The following is a 26,723-nucleotide window of genomic DNA, read 5'->3' on the forward strand; positions in this document are numbered from 1 at the left end:
TCTGTCGTGAAAATCTACCTGATAATCTCGAATGAAAGGTCTTCTAGTAACTTCTGTGATCTATCAGGGTTTACAGCTGCAAATGATTATCTTAATCAACGACTATTAGGGAGGGCTTCGGTTGATAATGGGATAATAACGAGTACGGTTCAGCAGCGCGTTGACAAGTCAGTCATTAACCGTTCACCTGTTCATAATATGGCGTAAAATCTGTACACACTTTAAATTCCTGTGTGCGTTCGTGCACCTGTGCACAGCTTAGTGGGAATGGGGGTCATATTCTTTGGTAATTACAAATTTAAAAAAGCGCACATCCTTCATTCGAGTGTCCAGGGAGAGAGGCACACACACAAAACTAGACCATTTCGGGACTAACATATGGTTCAATTTCCTTTCATTAATTTGTTTGTACTTTAGCAGTGAGATGAAACCGGTGGACCCGGAGAAAACACACTAGTTTGGACAGGGGACCCTACTCCTTGTCACGTACAACCTGGGGACCGAAACCACGTCACTTAAATCAATGACAGAACTTATGATGCAACGCACACGCGTTAACCATTCGCTTGTACGTATGGGGTCTTTAGCAGTGGGAGGAAACCGGAGAACCCAGAGAAAACCCTAGTCCTTGTCACCTACAAGCTGGGAATCGAAACCACGCCTCTTGACTCAGTGGTATACCTTATGATTCAGCGCGCATGTGATCTATGGCAAGGTTTGAGGACATTTGTGTCGAACTTTTCACCACAAGAGTTCCACAAGATATTGGATTTAGATAAAAAAAAAAATACATTTTTGATACAATGTTTTGTGTGTGTGGTGTTTTTCACCACAAGAGTTCCACAACATATTGGACATAGTAAAAATATCAATTGTTTCAAAAATTTCTTCTCAGACCTCCCTATATGCCTGTGTGGTACCACATTCCACAAAATTTTTGACTTCGAATAATTTTGATACAGTGTTTTGGGTCTGTGGTGTTTTTTTACCACAAGAGTTCCACAAGAAATTGGACTTAGAAAAAAAAATTTTTTTTTCAAAAAATTGTTCTCAGGCATCCCTATATTTCCCCACATCTTACAAGATGATAGGATAAACTATTATTGTTCCAGCGAAATAAAAAGAAAATATATCATAAATATTTCATTGTTCACTTTCCCAAACGCCCCCAAACCTTGCCATGTGTTAACCATTCGGCTGCCTACCCCCATATCTGTTAGAAGTGGACGTGAGTAAAGATGGTCTGACATAAACAGTAATCCACTTCATCAACCAATCAGTTGCAGCAGATATTAAATCATATAGCAATTCATATCCACAGGCAATTCTAGTCTAGTTCTATATATCAAGACATATACACACAGCGATAAAAATCAATTACTGACGATTCATTCACAGACCTTTGGTAATTATTTCGTTCCTATACCCTTTTCGATGATAAAGCTACGAGGTTTGTAGGTTAGTAGAGCATCGTGGTAATGGGGATAAATGTTCCACTTTTCAGTACCAATCGAATGAAGATGGACATACGCCATGTACTGTGGTATATGAGTGGTTCTTTTTTTTCAATTCCAACCTCCAGCCCACGAGTTCACAAAGCATTTTCAGACTTAAGAATTTACTCAACTTTCAATCACTGTTTATGAGAAATATCTTTCCTCCCACTGCTAAAGACCCCTACCCGCAAGCGAATTATTGAAATAAAATTGAACAATGTGTTAGTCCCGAAATGACCTAGTTTGTGTCGAGTGGACGTTAAACCCCATTTTTTTCTCTCTCTCTCTCTCTCTCTCTCTCTCTCTCTCTCTCTCCCCTCTCTCTCTCTCGTCTTTATTGTCCCAGTTGATGCGAAAAGGATGTTGAATGAACCCCATTTCATTTCAGATCCCCGGTCTTTACTCAATCAATTGTTTTTTCTATTGACAGCATTCATTGACTCATCTATGGATAACTAAAGACGTGTTAAAAAATATCTCATAGTCAGAAAAAATAATGTACAAATATCTCACATCGTCACTAAAATTACAATTAATTTCTTTGGTACGATTTCCTTTTGTCAAACCATAAAGGTCTAGATTTTTGTTTATTAATGCCATAAATCTGTAAATGATGTGAATTCTGATATTATAGACAGGTGCCCTTTTTTATTGTAACTTTGTTGGCCTAACCGTCTTTTCTTACCATTTCAATTAATTAATTTCTTTAGGACACAAACCATGTAAAAAGATAAATAGATTATTATTGATTTATAAACAAAACCACCATTTTATTTCTCAAACTATCCACAATCCAATTCTATAGTATTTCCTAATACCAATTATTAGAATATATTCTAAATGTTAATCTTCTTTATTGTTCTCTTATATCTTAGGCATTGTAAAAATTGTATTAATAAGAAATATTTAATCCATAATGGCACGTCATATGCCATTAATGTTCTTTAGATTGTATTTGTGCGTTTTACTACAACAGAAATCCTGCAATAATAATAATAATAAAAACTTTATTTAATGAGGCAAATCAGTGGCGTATCTGATTAAAACACAGATCTTATTTCGTTTCGTTTTTTATAGTTCAAAATATCGTTTTACTTTTCTTTACTACACTAGGATCTTGAAGAGTTGTTATATTACTGGCGTCCTGGTTGAAGTGAGGGATTAGCCAATGAAACGGTCTGTTACGGCGAGTTCTTGGCGTGCGATGCACGGAACTATGGGTAAATCACTAAAAACGTCAACGCTGATTGGTTAATCAATGTCTGACGGCATAGGGTCAAAAGCCGCTCGTACGATCCCTGACACGACCTTCCAGTACAACTGGACAGATCTCGTGTAGTGTAGGCCATCGAAAGTATAACAAAAAAAAAACGAAGCGAAATGTAGATCTGTATTTGAATTAGATTGCAATCAATGGCGTATCTAAGTGACGATATAAGAAATTTATTTATTATTCTGTTACAATGAGAAGTGTAAATTTGAGATTTTGTTTGTTGAGGTGATGTAGCTGATGAATTTGGGTGTTATATTCGGGTCTAGATATGCGGCACAAATCATCATTGACACCCGCCTTCCCCTGTCCCCATCTAACCAAATGTTCCGCGTCCGACACTGCTTGCAATTATTCACAAGCCAAAGAAGATTTAGATCTAGTAAGCCGACGTCAACCCATGTTCATATTGGAAACTGGAATTCGAAGAAGCGCGGGCAAAACGCCACACTATCCTCCCCGCATTGCACATGACATAGATTGATCGCCTATAAATTCCTTTAGCCAGACTGAGCAACAAATCTAAACAGACCACGCCTTTCAAATTTTTACCAAATGACTGTGACACATTGGGGTCTTTGTGGTTATACAGATTAAGAAAATCGGAATTTAAAAATAAAAGTGTTATAGACCAAGAAATGTCATAGATTTAAAGGAGGCAAGTCTTTAACTCAATATCACCCAGTCTGCCACATTGCAAACCCGACTTAATGGTCAATTTGAATCAACATTGATGTTGTTATCTTACCGTGAAAAGACAGGCTTCTGATATACAATATTTAAGACAAAATGAGAATTTAAAATGTTGCACACGAATCGTAAGCCAGAATGCTTTCTAGCGTCATTTGTAATGAAGCCACTCGATAAACGAGGCTAAACATAACCCACATTCAATTTGGACTCTTTGCATATTTCGCCAATTAGAAATTAGAGTAAAAACAGAAACGATTGAATTTTAATCAATTTATACATTCATATTACATTATTATATGCCTTGCGACACATCTGTGTCCATTTCTAGGTGCCAAAGAATAGAGACTGTTGACACTCAAATCACTAATTACTAAACTGTTTTATTAATTAACAATTCAGAGAGGCCGATGCCATGTTCCCTACCCAGACTCTCTAGGCGGAAGTCGCTCTTCTCGCCCAGAACACTGCGCATGTACAAATAATATTTATATAAGGTAATGAACGGTAAATATTGTCATTATGATTATAATAAAGGCTAACAGAAACCATATACTCCTCGCAGTGTTTCGTTTGATTATACCTAATCCCACTAAACACAGCTGTAACGAAACCAAATTATGACTGGTCAATAGTCCGATTAACAACCAATACCTAGCTTCATAACAATATCATTCGGGTTTAAACAGAGTTCCAGATATGTTTACATAACGTTACGTCATGAATCACGAAATTTATTACGCCCAATTAACCAGTGCATAGAAGAATATTGCAGAAAAACTAATTGCGTGACAAATGAGGCTATCAAAACAGCTACAACGTAAACAATACTGTTTTGAGTCGAACAACACTTTCACCGTTTTTAATACCTTAAATCACTGTCCAGAGTTTTTGGGAAGACCCCAGATTAAACGAAGGACTGTCATTTTGCTGTACTTAGGAATATGCATGCGATCTTGCTAAGCTGACATGTTGTCGTGGAAGGAAGGTGCGATTAGTCTAAGTTAAGTAAAGCAACTGCGTGTACTTTTATGTTATGAACAAGTAATAAAAACCCTTCATTAATATTGACTACAATATTATCCTCGGTTTATAGGTACCAAGTCAACTGAACCGACCATCTGTCATTGACGATATGGTCCACGTCGGGTCCTGTAATAAAACTGGCATATTGTCGTCGATTTGATTAGCGCTCGAGGATAAATTGATTAGCACTGTTTGCAACATTGATTATTTCCCCTTGACAAACTTTATGAATAAATTATTATGTTTGGTTAGCCAGTTTAATTATGAGCAATATCTCACGTCAAACATGTATGTAAATATATCTATAGAATACACATGGTGGTTATTGTACCCACGGGCAACACCTGCGGCCCAATAGTTTCTGACCATGAACTGCCTTCAATACAAATGATTTCTGTTTCACAATCAAACAGTGATTTGGGTGTTGATTCCTTGGAATTATTTATGGGAACCATTTGACATTTTGGCAAACATCCAATTATAAATGTTAAGACCCCATTAATCTAGGTCAAAATATAATTGTTATTTTATGAATTATTTGTTGGATCTCATTCGATCTCCGTTAGAGAAGGGTGAGAGAGAGAGAGAGAGAGAGAGAGAGAGAGAGAGAGAGAGAGAGAGATGGGGTTTAACGTCCACTCGACACAAACCAGGTCATTTCGGGACTAACATATGGTTTAATTTTATTTACATAATTCGCTTGCGCGTAGGGGTCTTTAGCAGTGGGAGGAAACCGGAGGACCCGGAGAAAATCCACGAGGTTGGACAGGCGAGCCTACTCCTTGGCACGTACAACCGGGGATTCGAAACCACGCCAGTCGACTCAATGACAGACTTTATGATACAGCGCGCCCTTAGAGAAGGATATCAAACATGAGAATCATACTGCTCTACTGTTCACATTGGTCATTTCCGAGAAAAATGTGGTTCAATGTTTCAGGTCCACAGAAATGTTCAGTATTCAACCGAAATCAAATGACACTTGGTGGTAGTAATATTATTTGTCTATACCCAGTAACATTCATTTGGTGGTCCCAGTTAGGCATTTTCTATGACACTCACCACTTGCTGGGTTGAAGATGGAACGATTACATACGAAGTGAGACCAGACTGTTATATGCCATTTAAGTAGGGGGCGATAGAGCAGTCTAGTGATCACATGGGACTTTGAAAGGGGACTTAGAAAGACATAAGAGTAGGCCATGGTGCCGCTGCCCATGCAACATGTCCCTCATAGCACTCTACATGACGTCTGCTCGTAGATCAGTAAGATGTTAAAAACCAATTTGTGTCTTTTGTCTTTATATTTATCAATCTGGTTAAAACACGGATCCTATTTCGTTTCGTTTTTATAGTTCAAAATTTCGTTTTACTTGTCTTTATACTACACTTGGATCTGGAAGACTTGTTATTAAACTCGTGTTCTGCTTGAAATGAGGGGTCAGCCAATCAAATGGTCTGTCGAATCGAGTGCTTGACCTTTTTTGCCCGGAACTGTGGGTAATCCACTAGTAACATCAATGCTGATTGGTTAATCAAATGTCTGACGTCATAGGTCAAAATTCGGTCTTTTGACCCCTGACGTGACTATCGCTATAACTTGTCAGATCTTCATGTAGTGTAGGCTATCGAAAGTTAAAAAAACCGAAACGAAATATAGATCTGTATTTCATGTAGTGTGGGCCATCGAAAGTATAAAAAAACGAAACGAAATATAGATTTGTATTTCATGTAGTGTAGGCAATCGAAAGTATAAAATAACGAAACGAAATATAGATCTGTATTTCATGTAGTGTAGGCCATCGAAAGTATAAAAAACGAAACGAAATATAGATCTGTATTTCATGTAGTGTAGGCCATCGAAAGTATAAAAAACGAAACGAAATATAGATCTGTATTTCATGTAGTGTAGGCCATCGAAAGTATAAAAAAACGAAACGAAATATAGATCTGTATTTCATGTAGTGTAGGCCATCGAAAGTATAAAAAACGAAACGAAATATAGATCTGTATTTTAATCAGATTGTATATTTATGAAAAATTAAGTAGTAGTTGTACATACTCATCAGAATTGAATCAGTATCATTAATACGACATTCTGTACAGAAATATCAAGTTAATGCATTGATATTATGGTCTCTAATAGTCATAGGTCTCTACATTTCAATTACTCTAACTCTTACAGCTCTTTAAAAACTCAGCTACATGATACCCCGTATTGTTAAACAGATATTATCAATATATAATTAGTGATGTTTTTCGGATTAGATGTACCCGGGAGTAGCAATCTTTGTGGTTCATAAAATGGATATTGTAATATAAGTGTTCTTCATTCCATTAATTACACTTCAGTTTAATTACAATGGCTTTCCATCGTTCGGTTTCTATGGCCACATGTAAATTTCTTTTTTTACGGTTCTGTGCTGTGTGAGATTAAAAATGAATAGCTGGAAGTCGAGCATTATTGTATTGTAGAATCAACATGCATGAAAAAGTCAAAGTGTTCTTTGTTTTAAAGAGAGAGAGAGAGGGTTTAACGTCCACTCAGCACAAACTAGGTCATTTCGGGACCAACACACGGTTCTGCTCCGACTGGGCTAATGAAGACAGGCGTACGCCATACAGTGTGCTATGAGGAAATTTTGCCCCGACAGCACCACTGACAAGGGGAAGCCACGCCAGAAGGTCCCGATGAACTTTCTCGACCAACACCGGGAGCGAACCCGCGACCCCCAGGCTAGCGAGCCCGCCAAGTGTCTCCCAGCTCGATGTCAAGCTTTCTTGAAGAATCAACATTCATATATTTAAGTGTTCTCTATTTTAAAGGAACTAATCCTCTAAATCAATGTTATCCATAGTGTTCGAAATTAAAAACACTGTTTAAAATTCAATATTAGTACATTTCAATCAATATTGTTGTTATCTCACGGTGAAAATACGGATCCTAATATCCAATACTTAAGACACAATGTACAATTTAAAACCAGTACACGACGTCGTGTGCGTCATAGACATAATTGTTTCGAGCGCCATTTCTAATGAACAAATAAGAAAAACATGTCAGAAGACAACGTGGACGTTATTAAAACTTGTTGACTCATAATGCGGAAGAAACGTGTAAAATGTACAAAGCAGACACAAACGACGCCCATTCATTTTAGACTGTTCGCATATTTCCTAGGAGATGAAATGAGATGGGCATTAACGTTCCACTCTTCTACACGAACCCTTCTGTACAAAACGGGATAATGAAGACGGGTATACACCATGCAGTAATGTAATAGGGCAATTTCGCCCGGATAGCAATGTTTCCGGCTAACCGAAGTACCATACGCTTACTCCAATGACAAGTCCCGAGGATCTTCGTCGACCTAAATATGGCAGTTGTTTTACATACATTATGCCAGAGCTAAATCTGCCTATTGCAGGTCTTTCTTTAGACCTGAAATGTTTTCTAAATTATTAATTAGACATTAATTAACTTATCTAGGCCATAATCAACTCTCGATGGCATCGAATTTCTCCGATATTAAATAGATTAGTACAGTCATATTTTGATTTAAATATTGGTTGACATTATTACACACGTCTTGTCAAACCTTCAAAGGCTAATATCTTCGTTCGAAATAGAGTAATTTGAATGAAATTTTCAAATTATTCATTTTACATTATCGATTTTTGAGCTAGCAAGAATGGCCAGTTCTTTATCTAAATCTTACATAATGTATCTTTAATTGCACTTTGTTATATTTTGTCATTTATTTATTTTTGTCTGTTACAGGTTATCTCCCTTGGTATATAAAGAAAAGACTTGGAGAAAACAGACGTAAGTTTCAAAAATATTATCTAGTGGTATTACTTTAAAAGCATAGATAAATAAAATCTTTTGATTGCTGGCTTATTTACGGAGAAATGAATACGCATGCAGAGAATGGCTATTACTTAGTATTTTACCACCTTATAAGGCGGGGGATCACGTGGCTAAGTGGGTAAGAAGCTGGCTCGCTAGCCTGGAGGTCGGGTGTTCGATCCCTGCATTGGCCGAGAAAGTTCATCCAGATTTTCCGGCGTGGTCCCCCCTTGTAAGTGATGCAGGACAGCTGTCTAGTCCTTCGGATGAGACGAAAAACCTAGGTCCCGTGTGTATATTGGAATCCACGTAAAAGATCCCCTGGCAGTTGGAATTCGATATAAGAGTAGGCGATAGTGACGCTGTCCGGGCAAAATTTCCCTCATAGCACACTGTATGGCGTATGCCCGTCTTCATTAGCCCAGTATAGGAGCAGAACAGTAGGACGTTAAACCCCATTTCATTTCATTTCATTTCCCTATAAGGCGTTGAGCCAATGAAATGAATAACCATGGTTATTCAAATAATCTAAATGTAATGAAATGGGGTTTAAGTTTTACTTTTCTGCACCAACCGGGATAAAGAAAGGAAATGAATACCGGGTTAATGGAATGGGCAATCTGATTAAAATACAGATCTACATTTCGTTCCGTTGTTTATACTTTCATGGCCTCCGTAACATGAAGATCTGAGCAGTTGTAGAAGGAGGTCGCGTCAGAGGTCACGGATGCGGCTTTTGACCCTATGAAGTCAAGCTTTGATTTGTTTTGTTTTCTATGTCTGCAAATGTCTACCCACAGTTCCGCGTGCTAGACGGCAAGAACTCGAGACAACAAACCACTTATCCAGTGTAGTGAAGATAAGTAAAACGAAATTGTGAACTATAAACAAACGAAACGAAATAGGATCTGTGCTTTAATCCCATTGGGAGACGGGCATATCGCATGCAGTGTGCTGTGAGGGAAATTTTTCCCCGACGGCAGCGGTGTTTCCGCCTACTCGTCGTCGAATTACAACTGCCATGGCTTCTTTTACCTGCACACCAACTGTACACGGGACCTCGGCTTTTCCTCTCCGATGGTAGACCTGACGACATTCCTTAGGCACTGTCTAAAATTATTGTTAAATTTTAGTTTTATATCCAATCTGACTAAAACACAGATCCTATTTCGTTTCGTTTTTATAGTTCAAAATTTCGTTTTACTTGTCTGGCAGAGTTGTTATCATTGACGTGTCCTGAATGGTGTGAGGGAGTAGCCAATGAAATGGTGTGAGGGAGTAGCCAATGAAACGGTCTGTTACGGCGAGCTTTAGGCGTGTTTTGCATGGAACTGTGGATAATCCACCAGTAACATCAATGGTGATTGGTTAATCAAATGTCTGACGTCATAGTTCAAAAGCCGCTGGTAAGACCTCTGACGCGACCTATCGCTACAACTGGTCAGATCTTCATGTAGTGTAGGCCATCGAAAGTATAAAAAAAAAAGAAACGAAATATAGATCTGTATTTTAATCAGATTGGTTATATATCTATCTAATCTTTCGGGAAAGCAAAATCATCTTTGAATGAGCCCTTTAAGAAAAAGCTCCTTAATTTGTGATTTCGCCCACCATAGAAGTAGAATCCAATAACTTGTCAACAGGTTCGATTTACACATATCACATTGCAGATATTATGCTTGTTAATAATGCATGTATAATTTGAGAAGACTGAAAGAGTATATCTGCCACAGTGACTAACAAAAAGATCAAGAACATGATTAATTGTTGAAAATAAAATTGAAAACCGACCTAATTGTTTTATATAATAAAAATGTCCGCTGACGCATGAATTCTATTAATGGTACAATGACTGAGAACAAATACTTTTAGTATAATACAATAACAAATAGATCTTTCTACATTCTGTTTTTTTTTATTATTTGAAACAGTTGCTAAAATTGTATTATTCTTGTGCAAGCCAAAATTTCTAAGAGAGCAGTCATAATTTTGAATAAATATGTATAGGTTATTACCATCCCCCGGGGATTATTAAATGATGACGGAGAATTTTATAGTCAATTTGTTGAGATTTTTTAAAAGATATAATCAATTTGGTATTTGATATTTCATATGAATAATATATCGCTGTGTATGCTGGTCTAAATGCAAAACTTTTATTCTAAAAAATAGACATCAACGTGCAATCGGATTAAAATACAGATCTATATTTCGTTTCGTTTTTTTTATAATTTCGATGGCCTACACCACATGAAGATCTGATCAGTTGTTTTGGGAGGTCGTGTCAGAGGTCATACGAGCTTCTTTTGACCCTATGACGTCAGGCATTTGATCAACCAATCAGCATTGATGTTTCTAGATTGCCGTAACAGATCGTTTCATTGGCTAATACCCCACATTAGCTTACTGTGTCTCAACAGCATCCCCGAGGATGCTCAAACAGTGGCGTGCAAAGGGTTGGCGATGCTCGTGGCCAACTCTTTGATTGTACATTTAAGGCCCAAGAGGAGCCATGGTGGCTAAGTGAGTAAGCCTGGAGGTCGCGGGTTCATCGGGATTTTCCGCGAGGTCCCGTGTACATATTGGCGTGCACGTAAAAGATCCCTTGGCAGTTGGAATTCGATATAAGAGTAGGCCGTAGCGCCGCTATCCTGGCAAATTAGCCAAGTCGGAGCAGGACAGTAGGACGTTAAACCCTATTTCATATCTTTTCATTTGTATGTCCCAGGACTGAAATATAGGGTAAAGTACTCAGAAATTTAGGAAAGGAGGACATTTTGAATATGTAAAAATAGATGAAATAAGACCTGTTAATCAAATTATGTAGGGTGGCTTGTTTAATAAATTTAACAGCGATCATTTCAAATTTAAAACCCCAACGATACATTATTCAAGAGCTACATTTGTCTATTGCAGGTCTTTCTTTAGGCCTTTTACTTAAAAGTGTTACATAAACTATTAATTAAGACATTTATTAACATGACATGGCCATAATCAACTCTCGATGTCATCGGATGCTCGAGATATTATCCAGATTAGAACAGTTCAGTCATTTAATGATTTAACTTAAAAATAGAGGAACGAGTCTTAGTCTCGAATGTGCTAGTACCGTGTTTACGATACTAAACAATCAATGCCAAAGATGATTGTAGATGGACAAATTTGCGACACTTTTTCAAGGACGTACAATTTGGAACTAATTCATAGTGCTTTGATTAAAGGAGCATTATGTAAGATTTAGATAAAGAGCTGGTAGTTCTCGCTATAATATATCACAAATAGATGATGCAAAATGAATATATTAGTAGTATCTGTGGCCTTCTGGCCATATTTTTACCAAGGAGAGTTGACGCCTTTGTTCTATTCAATAGATTGAATAGGGTATTGTTATCCGAACAATGGGGATATGAATATAGATGAATAGGTATTGTTATAATGAACTCTTGTTTATCCTTTGACCTCGTTTGACTTCTGTTACGAGGTTAGCTGGAGGTCACGCATTGATTATTGGGGGGGGGGGGGGGGTGAGGGGGGGGCGTGGGGTTGCCCCTTTATAGACAGCCGCGTCGGGGTTCGTGCTGAGGTCAGGTCGTGCGTGGTCTAGCGTTAAGGGCTAATGTTAAGATCGACCATTGATTGGATTGCGATTGTTTATCCGGGGTTGGTTACCCCCCTCCCCCTTCCACTCAGTTACCAGCCCCCCCCCCCCCCCACACACACACACCTGAGATTTTTTTACTTGCGAGGAACCCCCCCCCCCCCCTGGATGTGATAGGTTTCGGAAAGGCGGGTTTGTACGCCAATATATACACGGGCCTCAGTTTTTCGTCGTAGCCGGACGAGGGCGAGGCCAGACAATCGCGACGAAGTTATTCGGCCAATGCAGGGATTAAACGTGCGACCTGCAGGCTAGCGAACCGGCGACTTAACCACATAGAGGCTCCTTGATAAAGGACCGCGTAGCAGACGATATGGCACGCGTGACTGACCCCCTTGTGAATGGTTGTAACGGCAAAGTGAACATACACTTCTCAATGGATGCAATCAACCATGAATTTACACAGATAATAGTATTATCTGTATATTATAAATGTTTTCTGGCAATATCAACCAAAATTTAACGTTAAATTTAACATATACATATATCTCAATTTTTATGTATAAAAAGACGGAATCAGATTAAAAGCAAAGACCATTTACTCAACACAAGTTAAATCTAAATATACTAAACCATTATCAATAAATAAATGGTGAAATAGAGAGATGAAACGGAAAACTGCCGCATATTCAATTTGAGCAATAAAATAAGCGGTAACCCTAGATTACCGAGAATGCATTGCACATACAAGACGATGTTGTCTTTAATCACTGATTATTTATCATAAATATCGAAGCCCAATAAATTCTCGAATTTTACATTCCCAAGTCTTTTTCCGTGGGTTTTTATCTTAGAATCTTTATCGACTTGATAAAGGTACGCGCCAAACGCTCACTAACGCTGGGAGATTTAGACAATCACAGCGTGCTACCTTTCACGTTACTCGCGCAGCCAACACTAATCGTCGCAGTTGCCAATTAGAGAAACCTTACATTTTTGATTTTTGTCTTAATAACGAGTAATTGCTCCACCAATCCTCAGACATTCAGCAATTCGTCGTGGCATGCTCCTAATGAACCGTCCAATCACGATTTGGGGAAATCTGACCCACTCATCTTGCAGTGCCACGGCCAATTCTTGCCGTGTTGTTGGTTGACGTTGACGCCGACGAACACGTCTTCCGATCAAATTAAACGTAGTACACTAAAGTAAAGATACCATAAACAGGAAATCTTATGCAAGAATCGATAGGAAAGCAAACATGGATAGGATAAGCCAGCAGGCGAGAGTTTTCATCAACCCATCCTTGAAGTGTCAAATTTGACAATGAACCCCTCCCCCCGTGGTTCTGTTGGGGTGATAAGTTCTTCATCTGTGAACATACTCTTAGAGCATGTCCATGACTATTTATCATATCACAACTGCATAGGTATTTTCATTGCAATATCCCCTACTTTTTTGAAGAGTATAACGGCTTTTCATTCAAAATCAAAATAAAAGAATCTTCACTGGGTAGTTTTTGTTCTTCGAATATTGAAATCTCTTGAACGCATCTTTACATACTGCAATTACATTACCCCCCCCCCCCCCCGCCAAAAAAAAAAATCAAAAAGTTGAAAAATCAACTTTAATCCACACAAAACAAGGACTATTACCTTCTCAAGAAAATTAAACCGCACTCTTAACACTCTTTGCTGTGCTGGAGCTGGGTTAACTGATAGCAAAGAACTTAAGAATTAGTAATCGTAATGGGGCTGTTCATACTAATTATTCCGTTATAAAAGGACTGATTTGTGTCAGAAGTTTAAAATATCTAGAATCAATATACTGGGCTTTAATGTCGCCTATTATTCGACTACGTGGACGTTCTCCGAAATGAGTGTACTACAAAAACCAAGGTCCTGTACCTTGAAAACGTAAATCTTGATGTCCTTAGAACAATCACTGGATTAGTGAGAGCTACATCTTATAACCTATCGTAAATTGCATCAGGGTTCACTTCGATTAAAATGAGACGGTGGCCCCATAAACTAACCTTGTTTTACGAAATGGCGAATTTAGAAATTCTCGTTTGCAATTGTCGAAATCATTTATTTATTTGGACATTTATTGTTTTAAAGAAAGAATTCATACTTTATTTTTTTTTATTTTGGGGAATATTTTATACTTCTTGCCAAAATATTTTTAGACAAAACAAATTTTCAAATTGTGGAACCTTTGAATACTAGTAGATGTCATTTAAATTTGCCCCCCCCCCCCGGTCCCGCCCCTCACATGCGCACACACCCACAAACACCCAACACCCCATCACAGACTTTAACATCAACACGAATAATATCTTTTCATGTTGTTTTATTATAAAATGTATATATTCCCCCCTACGGTCGTTTTTTTAAATTATGCATACCAATCTTACTCACCTTTATCTCAAAAATGATGATTAGAACGCTCCAGTACACATGTAATGGTGAAAAGACAGACAACCAGCACGAATAATACCTTTTCATGTTTTTTATTACAAAATGTATATATTTCTTCCACGGTCGTTTATTTTTAAAAATATGCATACCAACCTTACTCTTTTTTCTCCTCAAAAATTGGTGATTAGAACGCTCCGTTACTCATGTCATTGTTTTTTTGTCTTTATGTATTTTCATTATCTATTTGAACTCCCTTTTCAGCCCGAAACACGTAACTTATTATATTCTTGAAATATCACAAGTAAATGATATAGCCGCGTGTGCAACTATTATATCGTTTAGTTTCGAGTAATATTCATTTTGAGCTTTTTAAAGCATCCCCGTGAAAAAATATTATCTAAAATACTTAATCATTCAATATTCCATTATTTTGAAAATAAAAACCACACAAAAAAATGTTTAGGAAGCAAATTTCTGAGCGTTAATATCCCCGTGAATAATATTATCTAAAATACTAAATCATTTGAGTTACCGTATATCCCCAAAACCTGTAAGAAATAAATTAATTGTTAATTATCATCCTAGTTTATACATGCAATGTGTTCATTTTATTGTATTTCATACTTGGTCATTTTTGAGAGTAAATAGCAGTTTTATCAATAATTTTCTCAAATTGCATCAATCACACACCAAACGTCAATTGTGATTAGCTTATCAAACGGGGGAAATTTGTTGCAATAAGAAATACCTATATTCGGACATTGATTTACTATAACATTAATACATCAGCAGTAACTATAAAAAACGTTAAAGGAGCTAAATCGCTAATATTTATGGGACCTAGAAATTGACAGAAATGGGTCGCAACGAATATAATAAGGTAATGTGAATGTATATAAACTGATTTACATTCAATCGTTTCTGTTTTTACCGTAATTTCTAATCAGTTATGTTCGGCGAAATGCGCCAAAGTCTCAATTGAATGACGACCTTTAGCGTCTGGTTATTCCAGTCTAAACCGATGGTATTTATTGCGCATGCTCTCCATATAAGAATATAGCATTGACATGACTTGTGGAATATGTCTAGCCTCGGTCTTCGAGCCCCTTGTGCCAAATGGCACTGAAACGCATTATGGTACACGATTCGTGTATCAATGGTAAAATGTTTCTTTTGTCTTGAATATTGGATATCAGAAGCTCATCTATTCCTTGTAAGATCACAAGACCAATGCTGATTTGAATTGACAAATAATTCGTGTTTTCAATGTCGAAGATTTTAATGATATTGAGTTAGAGACTTAGCTACTTTAACAATAATTTTTGTAGATATGGAAAAAAAGATATTGATCACATAGAAATACCAACATTTTTTTTAAAGATATGGAAAAAAGATGTTGATCACATAGAAATACCAAATTTATATTCCATAAATGGTAGATGTAGACATTAAACATACATTATGCAAGGGCTATATCTCCCTATTGCAGGACTTCCTTTAGGCCTGAAATGTTTTCTAAATTATTAATTAGACATTAATTAACTGATCCAAGGCCATAATCAACTCTCGATTGCTTCGGATTTCTCAGATATTAAATAGATTAGAACGGTTCAGCCATATTTTAATGGCTGCAATTATTGCAACATCTTGTCAAACCTTCAAAGGCTAATATCTTCTCTCGCAATAGAGTAATTGGAATGAAAATTTCAAATTATTCACTTTACATTATCTATTGTCGAACTATTATAGCAAGAATGGCTAGCTCTTTATCGAAATCTTACATACTGTATCTTTAAGTTAAAGATAAAAGTTACAAGTTTGTTTTTTATATGAAATTTTACAATTTTATAATAATCTACCGGAAATATACATAACAGGGATAAAGCATAACGTTTCCACGATATAATAACCATGAATGTAAGTGAATAAACAACAAACAACGCTTCAAAATTCATACGTTCATGGAAAAATCTTACCAATCGGTGCATAGATACGATAAGCATTCATTAAAAATCACAGAGAATATAAAATATGTGACTGGACAAAAATATTACTATATGATATATATGTCCAGACTGAAAAATCTCTGTTTAGACTGATATAATAAAATATCTGCAGTTTATAGGGAACTCTGTAAGATGCACATAAGTATATACCACTGTTTTATTTCGAACAAGTATAAAAACATTTCATTGGAGAGATTAAACATTATTGACATAGATTTATAATGATGTTTAGTTATTTTCGAAAGATATTTACTCGTGAAGTAAGGTTTGTTAAATAATCTCTTCAGTGTTTAATCAATTGTAACGGTGATTTTCCGAGTTGTTAGATTTGAACCGTGAATTTTAAATATGTTTTGTACTAGACAATGTAACGGCATATATATACATTTCGATAATTGCACTTTTATTAAAGTTCAAAAGTTCGGTGTGGATATTCCATATGTCGTGAATGCGGCGAGGAAAATGATACATGCCTATTTTTTAAGTTTCATAATAAACCATCTAGAAACCTCAATTTAAAGCCGGAAATCAACTGTATCGCGTTATGGGGAATGGAAGTAATTGTATAAGGTATTAGACAGGGAAAGATTTGTCAATGAATGTCGGTGAAGGGGAAATTTCCAAATAATGTTTAACCCGTTTCATATAAGTTGTGAATAAAAGGGGTAGCTTATTCCAAACCATATAGCTCATATTGTCTTGATCATCCCTATGTGCGTAAATAATCATCTAATAATAAATATAGCCTCATGCAACAGAATGACCATATGTTCAGATAGGGAAAAATGCCTCTTCAGACTAAAATATCTGCAGTTTTGCAGAACGACGAAGTCCAGTTAAGTTTATCCACGTAAAAGTAACTCCATCTCGACAAATAACGACACCCCAGTTTGAAAGGTATATTATTTGTGTGCTGGTGATATCAAATGGAAGTACTAAAATGGCTGAAGTATGTCGAATGTACAACCGTCTGTTATCAACACAAGGACGACAGGGTATTCCCTTATAGTAGTAAACCAAGCATCCATTTTTTTAAATGCAGTTAAGCCCCCCCCCCTTATTATATAATCTGTTACTCTAATGAACTTTTAAAAAAAACCCCCAAAAAACGAAGAATTAATTTATCAAATTAAAATTGAATTTATAAGATTAAAATTGAATTTATAAGATTAAAATTGAATTTATAAGATTAAAATTGAATTTATAAGATTAAAATTGAATTTATAAAATTGTAAATGAATGTCATTATAAAATTGAAAATGAATTTATAAAATTAAAAACGAATTTATAAAAATTAAAAAATGAATTTATAAAATTAAAAAATGAATTTAAAAAATTAAAAATGAATTTATAAAATTAAAAATGAATTTATAAAATTATAAAATGAATTTTTAAATTTATAAAATGAATTTTTAAATTTATAAAATGAATTTTTAAATTTATAAAATGAATTTATAAAATTATAAAATGAATTTATAAAATTTATAAAATTAAAAATGAATTTATAAAATTTATAAAATCAAAAATGAATTTATAAAATTAAAAATGAATTTATAAAGTTAAAAATGAATTTATAAAATTAAAAAGTTATTCTACAAATTTAATTATTTCTTTTTTTTTAAACTGAAGATTATTTTCCAAAATTAAAAATTATTTTCCAAAATCAAAAATTATTTTCCAAAATCAAAAATTATTTTCCAAAATTAAAAATTATTTTCCAAAATTTCGATTTCCATACTCCCCTGGCAATACAATCTTTTGTTCTTCAAGTGCTGACAGAATATGTTTTTCACTGTCAGAGCATCTAAAATATGGAATAATCTTCTAGATACACACTTAGTCTTCGTTGTGTCATTAGTAACAATAAACAAATTGGGGGGGGGGGGACAAGAAAACTAACAAAATTCATACTTTCAAATGAAATCTTTATTATACACATTACGGTATCAGAAATTTAAAATCGAAAAGATTATTTCGTATATATATATATAAACAACATATTAACCATGCCAGTATGACAAAATGTGTTTTGTTTTCAATACGTTTTAGGTATGCCACTCTAGAATTTCGTAATGGGGTTTTATTATCTTTCGATGACTTGTTGTCGCAGAATCTCCATTTTAAGTTTATGTTCATTCACGATAGCATTGATCTTAGCATTTAACAATGCCAGTCTTAAATCATGCGCAGATGTCCTATTATTTACACTGAATGGTTCGGAAATGATGTCGAGTGGATGCTGACTGATTACATTCGGATCTACATTACCACCGTGGCGACCGCCACAGTATTCAGTATTATCTGAAAAAAGAAAATATCCAAATAGTTTAGTCTAACAAAGACATATCAATATTTTAATTATGTGAATAATTTATGTTGTTGCAATGTATCTAAATCTTTCAAGCACAAAACAACGTATCCACCGATGCATCTAATGTGTCGTTTTAACATAGTTAGGGTGACCCACCATAAATAAATATCTCCATATATCTCGACAATTTCGCCACAATATTTATATATATGCCAAGCCTCAAATCAGTTTCACACAATTATAGTCACTAAATAAACGATCATGTTGTACTTAAAAAGCTATGACCATTAATCATCTATAAATAATAGACTGAAAACTGGTTCCATGTGTCGTCCATAACATCCAGACACTTTTGAGTAAAAGATAGGTTACGTGCCCTTGTTTTGAAATTAGTCTCGCTTAACCAGTCTATCGACCATTCTAGGGCTGATTGACAGGTCGGGATAATCAAGACTACTTTTTTACGAAACATAACAGAAAGCTAGAACAAGAAATTGAATTTAGAAATGAGCACGTTAGCTAGCTCAACAATTGTTTTAAGAAGCTTGTAAAAGTAAAATGAAACTACTGCTAGTATCATGTTCCTGTCTAACCCGAGTGTTTCTGAGATATTATTTGTACTAAACCAAAAGATGCCGCTCTTAACGGTACAGTTAATGATAAAGCGATTTAAAAAATGAAACGAACGTAATTTCTAAATCTGCTTTAATAACCAAGAAGCTTAATTTTACTGCTATTCAAAATCGTCAACAATAATTTTTTTACGGCTGTAATAGTTGATAGATTTGTAGAGAATTGCACGTGCCATGGCTATTTATAGTATCATACTGTCAGAAAGTTGGCCTCGACACCACGAATGTGCACGCTTCAGTGGTAGTCTCGAACTATCAGCGGTTGACTGTATTTCTGTAGGTGCGTGGGTCACCCTAACATAGTATAGTGTTTTAAGTGGCTTTTAATTACTTACCAAACGAAGCCCCATTTTTTACGCTTTCACCCGGCCTTTTCTTTGACGTTCTCGTTAGCTTCATTTCGTTTCTTTTAAGATGACGCCAGTAATTCTTTAATTGAGTCGAACTTCTAACAGGGAAATTTGGCTGTGCACAGAAACGTTTTTCAATTTCTTTCCAAGTCTGTTCTTTGAGAGAAACCGATTCTATATCCCTTCGCTTATTATCAATTATATTTAGGAATTCTTTTACCACTGTCAATAGGAATTGTTTCTCGAAATCTGTCATTGAAGGTGAGCGACTTTTTGGGGTATCCATCACGTACAAATTATGTCTGTTGTACTGAGAAAACTTATCACAACTCTACTTTATAAATAATCACAATAATACAATAATAGAAGCATTGCAAAAGAAATTGGCCAGAGTATAGTACAAACGGTAGTTGTGTACAATATACACAAGATCTGCTACGTCACACAACGTCTTTCAATGCGACTTTTCCGACAACGATACCATTTCGTCCACGCCGTCAGTTATTTCGCTAGGACAAATTTTGTGGTAATTCACTGTTTAAACAAATAAGCTTCGAAATCAGGTGTTTAGGCTGACATGTTGTCTATATCCCACTGTTTGACTTTATCTTCTTTGCAATTCCACTCTGTCAGGAATAAATAGGATCTACCCATACTATCAATATAGCTAAAGTCGGCTTTCTTAGCAGCGTCAATACATTCGGCTTTACACTTGTACAACACACGGGAATGTGCCAACTGGATGACTTTTCCATCTAGTATTCCTTTGTATTCCCATCGGTAACCACCACCCAAAGACCCTTTAATCATTCTCATATAGGGGCAGTTTGGTTTATATTTAGCATGTTCGTGGAATGGATCGTCGAATGGCTTCCAATCCTTCAATATCAATTTACAACTGAAACACTGCACACGACCATTATCCCCGAAATAAACAAATCCGGATTCACTTAACTTGTAAGCTGATGGATGAACATGGGTCCATTGGTTGTCAAACGTGGCTAGACGATTATTATACTCAATGTACTCAGACATGACCGTCTAGTAAAGATGCTTGGTGTGGTGTGTGGGGTGTGTGGATGTGTGTATGGTGTATATCGGGGCCAAACATCTGAAGGTACAATTACCACAAAAATTGTCCTAGCGAAATACCTGATGGGTGTGTATATGGTGTATATTGGGGCCAAACATCTGAAGATACAATTACCACAAAATTTGTCCTAGCGAAATAACTGACGGCGTGGACGAAATGGTATCGTTGTCGGAAAAGTCGCATTGAAAGACGTTGTGTGACGTAGCAGATCTTGTGTATATTGTACACAACTACCGTTTGTACTATACTCTGGCCAATTTCTTTTGCAATGCTTCTATTATTGTATTATTGTGATTATTTATAAAGTAGAGTTGTGATAAGTTTTCTCAGTACAACAGACATAATTTGTACGTGATGGATACCCCAAAAAGTCGCTCACCTTCAATGACAGATTTCGAGAAACAATTCCTATTGACAGTGGTAAAAGAATTCCTAAATATAATTGATAATAAGCGAAGGGATATAGAATCGGTTTCTCTCAAAGAACAGACTTGGAAAGAAATTGAAAAACGTTTCTGTGCACAGCCAAATTTCCCTGTTAGAAGTTCGACTCAATTAAAGAATTACTGGCGTCATCTTAAAAGAAACGAAATGAAGCTAACGAGAACGTCAAAGAAAAGGCCGGGTGAAAGCGTAAAAAATGGGGCTTCGTTTGGTAAGTAATTAAAAGCCACTTAAAACACTATACTATGTTAGGGTGACCCACGCACCTACAGAAATACAGTCAACCGCTGATAGTTCGAGACTACCACTGAAGCGTGCACATTCGTGGTGTCGAGGCCAACTTTCTGACAGTATGATACTATAAATAGCCATGGCACGTGCAATTCTCTACAAATCTATCAACTATTACAGCCGTAAAAAAATTATTGTTGACGATTTTGAATAGCAGTAAAATTAAGCTTCTTGGTTATTAAAGCAGATTTAGAAATTACGTTCGTTTCATTTTTTAAATCGCTTTATCATTAACTGTACCGTTAAGAGCGGCATCTTTTGGTTTAGTACAAATAATATCTCAGAAACACTCGGGTTAGACAGGAACATGATACTAGCAGTAGTTTCATTTTACTTTTACAATTGTTGAGCTAGATAACGTGCTCATTTCTAAATTCAATTTCTTGTTCTAGCTTTCTGTTATGTTTCGTAAAAAAGTAGTCTTGATTATCCCGACCTGTCAATCAGCCCTAGAATGGTCGATAGACTGGTTAAGCGAGACTAATTTCAAAACAAGGGCACGTAACCTATCTTTTACTCAAAAGTGTCTGGATGTTATGGACGACACATGGAACCAGTTTTCAGTCTATTATTTATAGATGATTAATGGTCATAGCTTTTTAAGTACAACATGATCGTTTATTTAGTGACTATAATTGTGTGAAACTGATTTGAGGCTTGGCATATATATAAATATTGTGGCGAAATTGTCGAGATATATGGAGATATTTATTTATGGTGGGTCACCCTAACTATGTTAAAACGACACATTAGATGCATCGGTGGATACGTTGTTTTGTGCTTGAAAGATTTAGATACATTGCAACAACATAAATTATTCACATAATTAAAATATTGATATGTCTTTGTTAGACTAAACTATTTGGATATTTTCTTTTTTCAGATAATACTGAATACTGTGGCGGTCGCCACGGTGGTAATGTAGATCCGAATGTAATCAGTCAGCATCCACTCGACATCATTTCCGAACCATTCAGTGTAAATAATAGGACATCTGCGCATGATTTAAGACTGGCATTGTTAAATGCTAAGATCAATGCTATCGTGAATGAACATAAACTTAAAATGGAGATTCTGCGACAACAAGTCATCGAAAGATAATAAAACCCCATTACGAAATCCAACGAAATTCTAGAGTGGCATACCTAAAACGTATTGAAAACAAAACACATTTTGTCATACTGGCATGGTTAATATGTTTTTTTTATATATATATACGAAATAATCTTTTCGATTTTAAATTTCTGATACCGTAATGTGTATAATAAAGATTTCATTTGAAAGTATGAATTTTGTTAGTTTTCTTGTCCCCCCCCCCCAATTTGTTTATTGTTACTAATGACACAACGAAGACTAAGTGTGTATCTAGAAGATTATTCCATATTTTAGATGCTCTGACAGTGAAAAACATATTCTGTCAGCATTTGAAGAACAAAAGATTGTATTGCCAGGGGAGTATGGAAATCGAAATTTTGGAAAATAATTTTTAATTTTGGAAAATAATTTTTGATTTTGGAAAATAATTTTTAATTTTGGAAAATAATTTTTAATTTTGGAAAATAATCTTCAGTTTAAAAAAAAAGAAATAATTAAATTTGTAGAATAACTTTTTAATTTTATAAATTCATTTTTAACTTTATAAATTCATTTTTAATTTTATAAATTCATTTTTAATTTTATAAATTCATTTTTAATTTTATAAATTCATTTTTAATTTTATAAATTCATTTTTAATTTTATAAATTTTATAAATTCATTTTATAATTTTATAAATTCATTTTATAAATTTAAAAATTCATTTTATAAATTTAAAAATTCATTTTATAATTTTATAAATTCATTTTTAATTTTATAAATTCATTTTTAATTTTATAAATTCATTTTTTAATTTTATAAATTCATTTTTTAATTTTTATAAATTCGTTTTTAATTTTATAAATTCATTTTCAATTTTATAATGACATTCATTTACAATTTTATAAATTCAATTTTAATCTTATAAATTCAATTTATAAATTCAATTTTAATCTTATAAATTCAATTTTAATCTTATAAATTCAATTTTAATCTTATAAATTCAATTTTAATCTTATAAATTCAATTTTAATTTGATAAATTAATTCTTCGTTTTTTGGTTTTTTTTTTTTAAAAGTTCATTAGAGTAACAGATTATATAACAAGGGGGGGGGGCTTAACTGCATTTAAAAAAATGGATGCTTGGTTTACTACTATAAGGGAATACCCTGTCGTCCTTGTGTTGATAACAGACGGTTGTACATTCGACATACTTCAGCCATTTTAGTACTTCCATTTGATATCACCAGCACACAAATAATATACCTTTCAAACTGGGGTGTCGTTATTTGTCGAGATGGAGTTACTTTTACGTGGATAAACTTAACTGGACTTCGTCGTTCTGCAAAACTGCAGATATTTTAGTCTGAAGAGGCATTTTTCCCTATCTGAACATATGGTCATTCTGTTGCATGAGGCTATATTTATTATTAGATGATTATTTACGCACATAGGGATGATCAAGACAATATGAGCTATATGGTTTGGAATAAGCTACCCCTTTTATTCACAACTTATATGAAACGGGTTAAACATTATTTGGAAATTTCCCCTTCACCGACATTCATTGACAAATCTTTCCCTGTCTAATACCTTATACAATTACTTCCATTCCCCATAACGCGATACAGTTGATTTCCGGCTTTAAATTGAGGTTTCTAGATGGTTTATTATGAAACTTAAAAAATAGGCATGTATCATTTTCCTCGCCGCATTCACGACATATGGAATATCCACACCGAACTTTTGAACTTTAATAAAAGTGCAATTATCGAAATGTATATATATGCCGTTACATTGTCTAGTACAAAACATATTTAAAATTCACGGTTCAAATCTAACAACTCGGAAAATCACCGTTACAATTGATTAAACACTGAAGAGATTATTTAACAAACCTTACTTCACGAGTAAATATCTTTCGAAAATAACTAAACATCATTATAAATCTATGTCAATAATGTTTAATCTCTCCAATGAAATGTTTTTATACTTGTTCGAAATAAAACAGTGGTATATACTTATGTGCATCTTACAGAGTTCCCTATAAACTGCAGATATTTTATTATATCAGTCTAAACAGAGATTTTTCAGTCTGGACATATATATCATATAGTAATATTTTTGTCCAGTCACATATTTTATATTCTCTGTGATTTTTAATGAATGCTTATCGTATCTATGCACCGATTGGTAAGATTTTTCCATGAACGTATGAATTTTGAAGCGTTGTTTGTTGTTTATTCACTTACATTCATGGTTATTATATCGTGGAAACGTTATGCTTTATCCCTGTTATGTATATTTCCGGTAGATTATTATAAAATTGTAAAATTTCATATAAAAAACAAACTTGTAACTTTTATCTTTAACTTAAAGATACAGTATGTAAGATTTCGATAAAGAGCTAGCCATTCTTGCTATAATAGTTCGACAATAGATAATGTAAAGTGAATAATTTGAAATTTTCATTCCAATTACTCTATTGCGAGAGAAGATATTAGCCTTTGAAGGTTTGACAAGATGTTGCAATAATTGCAGCCATTAAAATATGGCTGAACCGTTCTAATCTATTTAATATCTGAGAAATCCGAAGCAATCGAGAGTTGATTATGGCCTTGGATCAGTTAATTAATGTCTAATTAATAATTTAGAAAACATTTCAGGCCTAAAGGAAGTCCTGCAATAGGGAGATATAGCCCTTGCATAATGTATGTTTAATGTCTACATCTACCATTTATGGAATATAAATTTGGTATTTCTATGTGATCAACATCTTTTTTCCATATCTTTAAAAAAAATGTTGGTATTTCTATGTGATCAATATCTTTTTTTCCATATCTACAAAAATTATTGTTAAAGTAGCTAAGTCTCTAACTCAATATCATTAAAATCTTCGACATTGAAAACACGAATTATTTGTCAATTCAAATCAGCATTGGTCTTGTGATCTTACAAGGAATAGATGAGCTTCTGATATCCAATATTCAAGACAAAAGAAACATTTTACCATTGATACACGAATCGTGTACCATAATGCGTTTCAGTGCCATTTGGCACAAGGGGCTCGAAGACCGAGGCTAGACATATTCCACAAGTCATGTCAATGCTATATTCTTATATGGAGAGCATGCGCAATAAATACCATCGGTTTAGACTGGAATAACCAGACGCTAAAGGTCGTCATTCAATTGAGACTTTGGCGCATTTCGCCGAACATAACTGATTAGAAATTACGGTAAAAACAGAAACGATTGAATGTAAATCAGTTTATATACATTCACATTACCTTATTATATTCGTTGCGACCCATTTCTGTCAATTTCTAGGTCCCATAAATATTAGCGATTTAGCTCCTTTAACGTTTTTTATAGTTACTGCTGATGTATTAATGTTATAGTAAATCAATGTCCGAATATAGGTATTTCTTATTGCAACAAATTTCCCCCGTTTGATAAGCTAATCACAATTGACGTTTGGTGTGTGATTGATGCAATTTGAGAAAATTATTGATAAAACTGCTATTTACTCTCAAAAATGACCAAGTATGAAATACAATAAAATGAACACATTGCATGTATAAACTAGGATGATAATTAACAATTAATTTATTTCTTACAGGTTTTGGGGATATACGGTAACTCAAATGATTTAGTATTTTAGATAATATTATTCACGGGGATATTAACGCTCAGAAATTTGCTTCCTAAACATTTTTTTGTGTGGTTTTTATTTTCAAAATAATGGAATATTGAATGATTAAGTATTTTAGATAATATTTTTTCACGGGGATGCTTTAAAAAGCTCAAAATGAATATTACTCGAAACTAAACGATATAATAGTTGCACACGCGGCTATATCATTTACTTGTGATATTTCAAGAATATAATAAGTTACGTGTTTCGGGCTGAAAAGGGAGTTCAAATAGATAATGAAAATACATAAAGACAAAAAAACAATGACATGAGTAACGGAGCGTTCTAATCACCAATTTTTGAGGAGAAAAAAGAGTAAGGTTGGTATGCATATTTTTAAAAATAAACGACCGTGGAAGAAATATATACATTTTGTAATAAAAAACATGAAAAGGTATTATTCGTGCTGGTTGTCTGTCTTTTCACCATTACATGTGTACTGGAGCGTTCTAATCATCATTTTTGAGATAAAGGTG

General features: G+C 34.6%; 1 long non-coding RNA gene across 1 annotated transcript in view; it reads left to right on the top strand.

The window, feature by feature from the left end:
- The window catches only part of LOC126826851 (uncharacterized), a 49,604-nt gene that overhangs the window by 15,122 nt on the left and 7,759 nt on the right, over positions 1-26,723 (top strand). Inside the window, exon 3 of the long non-coding RNA XR_007682421.2 lies at positions 8,264-8,308. This is a non-coding gene — a long non-coding RNA (uncharacterized LOC126826851). The remainder of the gene's footprint in view (positions 1-8,263; positions 8,309-26,723) is intronic.

This window comes from Patella vulgata, chromosome 7 (assembly GCF_932274485.2).
Source record: "Patella vulgata chromosome 7, xgPatVulg1.2, whole genome shotgun sequence".
NCBI classification, from domain to species: Eukaryota; Metazoa; Mollusca; class Gastropoda; family Patellidae; genus Patella; species Patella vulgata.